We start from the raw sequence: 11,974 nt of genomic DNA on the forward strand, positions 1-11,974 counted from the left end.
ACTATAGACAGCTTTAATTATTTTGAGTTGCCTGTTTATAGCCTTTGACCATTTATCAATTGGGGAACAACATATATTCTTATATGTTCAATTCATTTCACTATGTATCTGAGAAATGAGGCCTTTATTAGAGAGAATTATAAAAAAGTCACACCATTATTATTACTGAGTATTACTCTCAATCCCATTTACTCCTGTTTAGTTTCTGACCTCCACCTCTCTACAATTTGCCTTCTATTATATCAGCCTCACTCCCTTTTATTATCCCTTCTCCCCATTACTTTAAGTTAGGGTGATATAGTTTTCTCTATGCCTAATTGATTGTGTATGTTCTCTCATTAAACCAATTCTGATGGGAGTAAAGTTCAAGCGCTCCTTTCCCCACTTCACCCATCTTCTTCTCCATTGTAAAAACGCTTTTATGTTTCCTTTATGTATCAACAATTTAGTCCATTTTATTTTTCTCTTCCCCCTCCTCCAAATGCATTCCTCTTTCTCATAGCTTTCATTTAATTTCATTTTATATCATCCCATCATATTCGACCCAACCTTTGCCCTCTACTTACCTATACTTCTTCTAACTGCCCTAATAATGACAAAGTTCTTTGAGGTTACAAGAATCATCTCCCTATATTTGGATGTATACAATTGAATCTTATTAAATGTCTTTAGATTTCTCTTTCCTGTTTACCTTTAAATACGTCTAAATGAGTCTTGTATTTGAGAGACAAATTTTCTATTCACCACCGACTTTTTCATCAGGAATTTGAAACTCCTCTATTTCTTTGAAGACCCATTTTTTCCCTTTGAAGGATCATGCTCAGTTTTGCTGGGTAAATGATTCTTGATTAAAGTCCTAGGTCCTTTCCCCTCTAAAATATTTTGTTGTTGGTCCTCTAATCCTTTAAGATAGAAGCTTCTAAATCTTGCCCTATCCTGACTGTGGCTCCATTATATTTGATTTTTTTCTTTTCAGCTGCTTGCAATATTTTCTCCTTGACCTAGGACTTTCATAATTTGGCTATAATATTCCTGGGAGGTATCCTTTTAGGATCTCTTTTAGGAGGTGATTTGTGATTTCTTTTATTTTCTATTTTATATTCTGATTCTAAAATATAAGAGCATTTTCCCTTGATAAGTTCTTGAAAGGTAATACCTAATCTCTTATTGATCATGGCTTTCAGGTAGTCCAATAATTTTAGATGATCTCTCCTGGATTTATTTTCTGTGTCATTTATTTTTCAATGAGATACTTCACTTTTTAAATTTTTTTCATTCCCTTGACTTTGTTTGGTTGTTCCTTTGGACTCATGGAGTCATTTACTTCCACTTGCCCAATTCTAATTTTTAAGGCATTTTTTTATTGAGTGAGTTTTTGTACCTTCTTTGTGATTTAGCCAATTCTATTTTGTAAAAAGTTCTTTTCCTCAGTGAATTTTTCTTACCTCTTTCTTCATAGGGCCAAATCTGCCCATCAAGTTCTTTTCTTCAGTGGAGTTTAGTGTATCTCATTTGTCCAATTTTGCTCTTTAAGTTCTTCTCATCATTGTATTTGTTACTTTTAGCAATTGACCTATTTTGTTTTTTAAGATCTTCATTTCTTCAGTATTTTTTGTGCCTCCTTTATGAAGCTATTGATTCTTTTTTTCAACATTGTCTTGCATCTCTCATTTATTTCTCTAATTTTTCTTTTACCTCTGGTATTTGATTTTTTAAATCCTTTTTATTCTCCTCCATGAATTAATTTTGGACTCAAGAGCAATTAAGAAAAATTTGGAGGCCTCGGATGCATCTTTATTGATTTTATTGTCTTTCTTCTGAGTTTGTGTTTTGGTTTTCTCTATCACCAAAATACGTTTCTATATTGACTATCTTGTATTTGTGTGTGTGTGTGTGTGTGTGTGTGTGTGTGTGTGTGTGTGTGTGATTTGGCCATTTTTCAAACTTTTTCTTTTCTTTTAAAGAATTGTTTATTTTGGCTCTTAACTGTAGTGAAGGGAGCACTGTTCCAAGCTTTAGGTTCTTTATGCTGTTGCCTTCAGAACAAGCTCTGGGGATCTACCTGATTTCAGTTTTTCCAAGTTGGTATGATGTAAGAAGAGATATGTTTAATACTCTCTTACCCTGTTCTTTAACCTGTGAGTAACCCTAAGTACTCTTTTCCCCCCCCTGGAACTGTGGACAAGGTTACCTACTCAGCTGAAGTTGCAAGTCTTGGGATCTGCTAGTGCTCCTCCTTAAAATGAGATCTTAACCCCCAGGCTGAGACCTAGTTCTGTGTACTGGCAATGGGACAAGAGTCTTGTATCCAGAGCCAGCAAAGGGAATCCTGTAATTTCCTTGTGAGAAATTGTCTGACATTCCATTACCCTTCTGTTTGTGCCTGAAAGCTCCAGAAGTCTTTGGGGCTGCTCAAAGACCTATTGCTATTATGGGGCCTTCCCTGGCATGCTGCATTTCACTTCCACCCCAGTAAACTAGATTTAACAGGCTGTCCTTTTAAGTAGTTTTGTGCTGGAAAACCCTTCACTTTGTCTTTTCTGTGGGTTATGTTGCTCCAGAAGTCATCCTAAGGCATTATATCATAGATTTTTGGAGGGTAATTTGGTAGAGACCCTCTGAGGATTTTTACCTTCTCCACTATCTTAGCTCCATCCCCACCTTCTCCGGTCTAAATGCTGCCTTCTAAGAGACAAAAACCTATCCTTCTTGTAAACCCTATGGAGTTTTTGTTTTTCAGTTACTAGTTTCTAAATTTTCCCATCATTTTCATTAAGTCAATCCTGATGTCTGTGACTGTTCTTGGACTTATGAGTAAATGCAGTGCTATACACAAATCTCCAAAAGCTACCCACTCCTTTTTTGCTTTAACTAATCATGTGTTGGCTCAGATTTTCCTCCAGGTTGGCAACCGACTCTTCAGAAATGGAAAAGTCATTAAATTTTTGATGTCTTCTTTAAGTGTTCTTGCCTTTTTGCTTTGGGACCACTATATTTTTATTCATAAGGACTTTAAGTGCCAACACAAAAATTTATTCATTTTTATTGTTTTATTTTTATTATATACTCAATAACTACCATGACCTGCAGAAAGCATTTACCTAAACAATTACTTATTGAAAAATGATATGCAATTACTTATTGAAAAATGATATGCAAAAACAGAAACTCCACATTACTTACAATTTGCTTAAAATATGTAAATTATATATGTGTGCCAATACAAATATCCTCTGTTTTGAGTTTCCTTTTGATTTGTTTTACTTGGATATTTTTTTCTCTTGATTTTATAGCCGATTTTTAATGTAATTATATATACATATATTTATATAATTCTTATTCTCTTTTCATATCTTCATATATTTCCTTCATTTTCATTATATTTCCAACATTTTTCATTTCTAATAACACAATATGATCCATTATATTCAAATATTACAGTCTTTACAATCATTTCTCCCATTCATTGCATTCATGTTGTTTCCAGTCTTTTTTTTTATTATAAAGGAAGTTTTCTTGAATATTTTTTATGCCTGCACAGCTTTTTACCTTCTCAACAATGCCCTTAGGGCCTAACCTAATAATGGGATCCCTAGGTCAAAGAATATGAACAGCTTTACAGTTCTTAATTTATATTTCCATCTATTTAAAAACAAACACACAATTCACAGATGCTTTAGCAATTGAATGTTAGGCTTCTTTCTCCATGTTCCTATCAGAATTTTTTTTATCATTTTAGCATATCTAGGTCTCAGTTAAAGGCATTACCAGTACCATATTTAACCATATTGGTCTTTGGGTAGCAGACACAATCTATTGCCATGGTCATACTCTATCTAAAAACAAGTCTCTCCAGCTTGGTCATATTCACTGGAAATTCTATTCTAATGCCAAACCCCATAAGGAATGTAGGATTATCCCCACTATAACATGAGTGTCAAAGTATGATGCTTGCAAAATATTTATGCTCAAATGAGAGAATGTCCTTCGATTGAGGAATGACTGAACAAATTGTGGTATCTGTTGGTGATGGAATACTATTGTGCTCAAAGGAAAAATGAACTGGAGGAATTCCATGTGAACTGGAAAGACCTCCAGGAACTGATGCAGAGCGAAAGGAGCAGAGCCAGAAGAACATTGTACACAGAGACTGATATACTATAGTAAAATCGAATGTAATGGACTTCTCTACTAGCAGCAATGCAAGTATCCAGAGCAAGACTGAGGGACTATGAGAAAGAAAACTATCCACATTCAGAGGATGAACTGTGAGAGGAGAAATACAGAAGAAAAACAACTGCTTGAATACATGGGCTGATGGGGATATTACTGGGGATGTAGACACTAAACAATAACTCTAGTCCAACTATCAATAATATGGAATTAGGTCTTAATCAATGATACATATAAAACCCAATGGAACTGTGCATCAGCTAAGGGGAGTTAGGGGAGCTTAGGGGAGAGAGAAAGAACATGAAACATGTAACTATGTGTGGTGAGGAAGATTAATTAATGCTTAATTAATTACTAACTAATCTTCCTCACAGCATATGGGAAAATACTCAAAATAAAAATTAAATAATAATAATAATAAATTTAAAAATAAAAAAAAATTTATGCTCTCTAAACCATTGTGTCCTACCATTAACTATGTTTGGATAACATGTATGCTTAGGTTAACATCTGCTTTTTACCTCATATGGGTGTGAAGGCCCTCCAGATAGTTATCATATTTAACTTATCTAAGGTTATATTCATCTCCTTGCCTTCTTATTTATTTTTTGCTTAAAGTTATCTAGTTCTGAGAGGGGAAAATTAAAGTCTCCCACTATTATTATTGTGTTACTTATTTCTATCTGTATCTCATTTAGTTTTTCCATGAAAAGTCTGGATGCTATATTATATGGTACATATAGGTACAGTATTAATAATGCTTCATTATCCATAATATCCCATTAATATAATAAAATTACACTATTCATCCCATCCATTTATATTCATTTTAGCCTCAACTATGTCATAGATCATGACTGATGCTTCCATCTTCTTCAGATCAGCTGAGGGTCACCATTTTTGTTGAATGGGAATGTTTAGTTTGGAGAATATATCAATGATTGATCCAGCACTATACCACACATCACCATCATTGCCCTTGTATCCTGTATGTTTCTTCTTATGATGACAGTCTATTAAATGCCAATGTTTGCTGTCATAATCCATCCACAAAGTTTTATTGCATTTAGGTAAATGGAAAACAGTGTTACTGAAGAGAAGGTGGATGAATTCTTGTAGAAAATGACCATTGCTATTGCTGTTTCTGACTTCATCCATCCCAAGGATACTCTGTCATGTCTGATATGCTTTGCCTACTCTTGCTTTAGAATCACCCAGAATTATAAGGTTTTTCTCTCTTAGCACATTAAAAAGTGTCCCCAGATCTTTCTAAAATTTATGTTTATTTATAATTTTAATTATAATATATTTATAATAAATGTATAATAAAGTTTAATAAACAATTATAATAAAATTTATAAAATTTATGTTTGACCTCTTCAAGTTTTGTGTCAGTGGAAATATACACATCAGTCATGGAATTGACATATGTATTATCATGATCATGTCATCCAGTACTTTTTGGAAGCATACAGGTTTATTAACTAGATCATTTCTGATTAAGAATCCTATGCCAACTTCATAGTATTCCTCATTACTCACTTTAGAAGAAAGTGTCTCCAATTCTGTCTTCAGTAAGCTGGTCTTCATTTGCCAGCTTTGATTCACTCATGACAGCTATTTAGATGCAATATCTGCTATGTTTCCTCAAAACAAGGACTATCCATCTTTTAGGTCTACTAGATTTTGGGATGTTCATAAGCACGAACATATCCCATGTACCAATGATGATTAACATAATCCTTGCAATTTTTTTTCTCTTTTCATATGTTTCAGCCACAAAGTAGGATTCCTGCCTGCTGCCATATGCAGACCAAGTAGAAATATTTAGGGCACCTTTCCTAACCCTTTTCTTCATGCTAAGAGATAAGTAGTGTTATGCTTTAAAACACTATTCAAATACCTAGGTAGCTCATGAATTGCAGTGCTCTTTCAATCCATTGAGAAGATTACCCAAAGCCCTAGGACACTTGCTTGCAGGGTTGTGACTATAGTTAACAGTGTTTTTTGCACTTTATGCTTCCTCTCTTCCCTATTACCACAAGAGTTTAAGGTAGGTAAAAATAGAAAAATATTAACAATAAAAAATTGAATAGTATAATAATAAAATAATTAAAGAGTAAGATAATAAAACAATGAAATAGCAAAACCTAAAATAATAAAATGATATCAGTTATATCTTTTAACTCATTATGTAAATTGGATTTAAATAGGCAGTATTACTTTAAATTGTCAGCCTCATTCTCTATTCCAAGGTCACGGATTCCAGTGGCAAGACAAAAAGTAAAGATAACTCACAATGGTGCAGGATGCAATGATAACTATGAAAACTTCAATATCTGACTAAGCTCCAAAGTTCAGAGTACCTTCTTCTTCTGGCTTCAAGGTACATTAGAACAAATTGCTCGTATCCACCTATTCCTTTGAAAAAGTCTTCAACTATTTAGGGTAAATTCCACACTTTCACACTGATGGGTTTGAGGCCTATTACTTAGCCTTGATGTTTTAGCCGGTATTATGAGATGGTTTACGTTTGTGTGGCTATTGCACATGGTGCCATTCTTGGAGTCACAGATTAGAGTTGGGTAAAAGGTAGATGCCAAAGGTGAGTAAGAAGTCCATAAAGGGTCAGCCTTCACATAAGAAGTGCTAGTTCTTCCTGAACACTCCATGTATCCCTAAATTATAGATAGATGAGAATGTAATGTGTAACCAGACTGAAAAGTTGGCAAGGCGATCAGAGTTATAAATATATTTAAACATGAAAAAGATAAAATTTATATGTAATCCTGGAAATGATAAATAGCCATTGGAGTTTATTAAGTAAAAATATTGAATACTTAGATTTGAGCTTTTGCCACCTTGGTGGCTAAGGAGAACTGACTTCATTGGAGAAAGATTTGTGGCAAGTACATTAATCAACAGGTTGACAAGGTGAGGAGATGTGGGTCTGTACTATAGTTCTGGCAACATCAGAGGGATATTTATTTGAAGTACTACACAAAATAAAAAAAATTACGAATTTTATATGGGGCTGAGAGAGTGAGGGTTCAAAAATAACAGCTAAGTTGAAAAGTTAGAGAACTAGGAGAAAAATGTTGCCTTCAAAATAACATATAACTTAACAAAGAAGGAGAATTTGGGGGAAATATAATTAGTTAAATTTTGGACATATTGGTGTTAAGATTTCTACAGGGCATCCAGCTTAAGATTTAAAATAGGCAATTTCAAATAAGCTAGTAGAAGTCAGGATGGAGGTTAGAATTGAATACGTTCACTAAAGAATTAACATCAAAGAGATTACAGAATCCATGCAAGCTTTTGAGATTACTAAATGGAATTGTATGATGGAAAAAGAGAATAAGACATAGGACAGAGCTCTGTTAAACACCCGAGGTTAAGGGGCATAACCAAGATTAAGGTCCAGCAAACCAGGCTGAATATGAACCTTAAAGGCCCAGAAGAATCAGGAGAGATAAGGTCCAGAAAACCTAGAGAGAAAAGTGAGTTAAAGAAGAGCAGAGACATCAGGGACAATGAGGGTTGATAACACACTATTAGAATAGCATGAGGTAATCCTTATCTCTGGAGAGAGCAGTTTCAATTCAATTAAAATGTCAAGATCCAGACTGTAAATAGTTAATAATTGAGAAGAGAGAAAATCAAGGTACATATAATAGAGGACTTTAGAACATTATAATTCCTTAGCATGCATAGGAATTTAGCAACAAAAGATGGGAGAAATATGGAAAGATATTACTTTATTGATTTCCTGATAATCTCTCAACATAAACACCAGCTCTTAATATTTATTTTATACTTGTTTCTTTACCTTGGATATATAGAACATCCTAGAATTTTCTCAATATAAGGATAACAATAAAAATTACCATTATGCATCTGTTCATTGGCTTCTTAGAAATGTAAGTTATTATTTCTTACTTCGTAGAAATCCTGATATCAAAGCCCATTTATCCTCATGCTTCATAGTGGACATTTGTAAAGAATATATATTTGGGATTCTGAGAGCTAAGACTGTGAAGTAAAGGGCACTCCACTCCACCAATTCTGAGACAGACAGACAGAAAGACAGGCAGAGAGACAGAGACAGAGAGACCATGATAGACAGAGACAGAGAGAGACTGACAGAGACAGAGACAGAGAGAGTAGATCATCTTAAAAGAAAGGAAAGCAAAAGAAATCCATCTCATTGGGGTAAGAAGAGAGACTAGCCCCAGGCAGCACAACATCTGTAAGGACTGGAATAATATAGACCAGCCCAATGTGCTGCTACTCTGCTTAAGGCAACAAAGCTGAAGAATAGGAACAAGGCCAGCCCAAGCCACTTTTTATGGACAGTAAAATCAGAGACGTTAGGACACCTACACAAATTTTCGAGGTGGAAGCCACTCTGAAAAGGTAGTAAAAGCAGAGATGATAATAACTTACTCTATACACTTGCACATAGCAGCAGAATGTCTGAGGAAGTAAAGCAACAAAGTTCCTCAGACAGCGGAGCCCAGGACAGGAGACCTGCCCAACCCAAGCCCTTGGCAGACAGAGAAGCTACAGAGAGGGGACCAGTGAAGCCTACAAAAAACAAACAAACAAACAAAAAACATGGAAACTGGTAACACTGATTAATCTAACTCAATGATGGCGAACCTTTTAGAGATCACATGCCATGTCTCACCCCCACCACAGACTATGTGCCGTACCTCCCTCCCCCAGAGACTAAGTGCTGCCCTGCAGCCTTACACCAGATAGGGGAGGGATAAAGGGAAGAAGGTGGCTTAGGAGCCCTGCTCTGGGAAAGGAATAAGTACTTCCACTGGCCTGCTGGGCAGAGGGATGGGGAGGTACAGTGGAGAGGGTGAAGTGAGCATGTCTGCCCAACTGCCTCTGCCTTTCTAGTGACTAACTCTGGCAAGCAACAGTGCATGTGCCCATAGAGAGGTCTCTGCAAGCCATCTTTGCCAGGCATGCCATAGGTTCTCCATCATGAATCTAGCTGGACAAAGCAGCTGTAAGACTTCGCAGAGCAAGCCAGCAGAGCAACCTCCTTGACGGAAATACCATGATAAATAAAGACATCCAGGTCAACCACAAATACCAAAGAAATATGCTCTGCAAGCTTATGGTAGGGCTCACTCTACCCTAGAAAAAGAGAAGCACTTCAACAGATAGATACTGTAATAGGGAAGAAAATAACTAGAAAAATGAGGAAAAGGCAAAAAAAAAAAAAAGAAACTCTGAACTTAGAAAGTTGCATTAGTGATAGGAAAGACCAAATATGAACTCAGAAGACAGTGCCAAAAAGGAAACATGTAAAACCACCTCAGAGAAAATATGAAAAGATATCAGATCCCCAAAAGAAACCTGAGAAAAACTGAAAAGAAGTTAAAAAATGAAAGAATAAAAGAACTGAGGGGGAAAATAGTAGCTGGGAATAAAAATTACTGAAGAAATCAACTCCCCCAAAACTTGAGTAGACCAAAAGGAAATGGAGGAACAAAAATACTTTGAAGAAAAAGTGCCCTAAGGAATAGAATGTAACAAATGGAAATGGAAGCCAGAAAACAACAACAATAACAACAACAACACACTGAAGAAAACAACTCTTTAAAAGAGCAGGATTGGCCAAATGGAAAAGGAAACACAAAATCTCAAAAAGAAAATAACTAACTCCTTAACATTACAATTAGAATGAATCAATGAGACATCAAAAAAACAACAGACAAAAATTAAAAGCACGAAAAAATAGAAGAAAATTTAAAATACTTCACTGGAAAATCAACTTATCTGTAACATAGATGCAGAAGAGATAATGTAAGAATCACTAGAATACCTGAAAACCATGATTAAAAAACAAAGAGCGTGGGCACCATATTACAAGACATTGTCAGGGAAAACTGCCCTGATATCCTTGAACAAGAGGGAAAAATAGAAATTGAGACAATCCACTGATAACTTTCTGAAAGAGGCACCCCCCAAAAAATTACTCCAGGACTATTATAGCCAAATGTTATTTGCAAGCATCCAGAAGGATATAACAATCCACAAACTCTATTTTGTTAAGCTAAAACTCTTACTCTGCCCTTTTCTCATTTTTCTACTTTCACTCTTTCCCTCTATTTTATAAATTGCTAAAAAATCATTTGGAATTAAATTCCTGGCGACCATACTCTTGTATATTCAGTCCAACCATAATTTTACCCTTTACACTATCATCCCAGAAACTTAAGTTCTAGTTTATAAAGGCTCCTTTTAATCCATTACATCTGAGTAATTCAAATCACAATCCTGTTTGGAATAATACTAACCTCAGCTGAGCATTCTTTTCTTCTTCCTCCTTGTCAATTCATAACCAGTCCGTGTAACTTTTATTTTTGTGCCCAACATTATAGAAAAAATAAGTCTTAAATACTTCCCTATGGATGTTGATGATGTGATATGACTATGGAATGGATATGGATAAAGTGAAAATATCTTCTATGTTGGAAAATAATGGGTTTTGTAAATATTATTTACCATATTAGGCTCTTTGAATGAGAGTTTACATGTTAGTCTACCCGGATATAATTTGGTAGCTATTTTTTAAAATTCCAGACAGTATGGAAAGTTAATATTAATTTGTATACCACTTTTTTGTCCCCTAAAAAGTCTTTTGAATTTTAAAGCTCTAACATTTTAATTTTATTGCTAAAACTCAAATTGTTTCTCCCTGAGGCTACCTTGACTTCCTCCTCATTTTTGTCTAGATATAAAATCTGGCCGGTACTCCCGGGCAGCTCGGAATGGGTTGGGACAGAGAGGCTGGCGGTCAAACGGAAACCCAGGCAGGACACGTGGTGGTGGGCAGGAAGCAAGGACACAAGATTGGCGCCCTGAGTGAGAAATGCGATAGGCGTATCTCTGAGGTGTGACTATCGCCCTGTCTGGGAGGTTGATGTAGGTGTTGTTGAGGCTTTCCCAGAGGGGATGAAGGACGAGGTAGTCATGGAAGAAAGCCCTGAGGACCTGAACCTTCCCAAGGCCATCATCACCAGGAGTATGAAGGAGGCATTTTCTGATGGCGTCAGTATCCCCAAAGAGTCTCGAAGTACCATCTCCCGGGCCGCCAACGTGTTTGTACTGTACACCACATTTTGTGCAAACAACTTTGCAATGAAAAGAAAAGCGGAAAGGCCCTAAATGCTGGTGATGTACTGTCAGCCATGGGAGAGATGGGATTTCAGCGATTTGTTTCTCCTTTGAAAGAAGCACTAGATGAATATAGACATGAAAAAGAAAGGTAAGAAGAAAGCTTCATAGCAAAAGAAGAAAGATAAAGACAAAAAGACATTCTGAAGAGCAAAACAAGAGCAGGGAAGATGATAATGATGAGGATGGTTAAAAGATTGAAGAGGAGGAACAGAATGATTACAATTGAGCTTCCTGGAGAGGATGGCATTTCAGATGATCAGGAAACTTGGATCTGTGACACTGTTGCTTGTATTGTGATCTGTCAGAGAATTCTGTGGCCTTTTTCTTCACCTAAAAATGCTCATTTCTAAGGACCTACGAATACTTGAATAATTCCCAGAGTTTCCCTGAATAAGAGCTTTCCAGTTTCACTTTATATAATCCATAAATTATGACCTTTTGATGAGGTAAGGTTATAAACTGCCATTTTATATGGGGGGAAATAAGGAAGATCATTTATTTCACTTCCTGTTTTATGACCCACATTTCATACTATCTATTATTTAGGGGCTGTAGAGGCAGCTGGAAATTGGAGACATTTGAACTCTGAGCATAA

General features: G+C 35.7%; 1 pseudogene; it reads left to right on the forward strand.

The window, feature by feature from the left end:
- The first annotated feature begins 11,172 nt into the window (after positions 1–11,172).
- Positions 11,173–11,605, forward strand: LOC123233296 (annotated as a pseudogene).
- Positions 11,606–11,974: the final 369 nt, after the last annotated feature.

This window comes from Gracilinanus agilis, chromosome 2 (assembly GCF_016433145.1).
Source record: "Gracilinanus agilis isolate LMUSP501 chromosome 2, AgileGrace, whole genome shotgun sequence".
NCBI lineage: Eukaryota > Metazoa > Chordata > Mammalia > Didelphimorphia > Didelphidae > Gracilinanus > Gracilinanus agilis.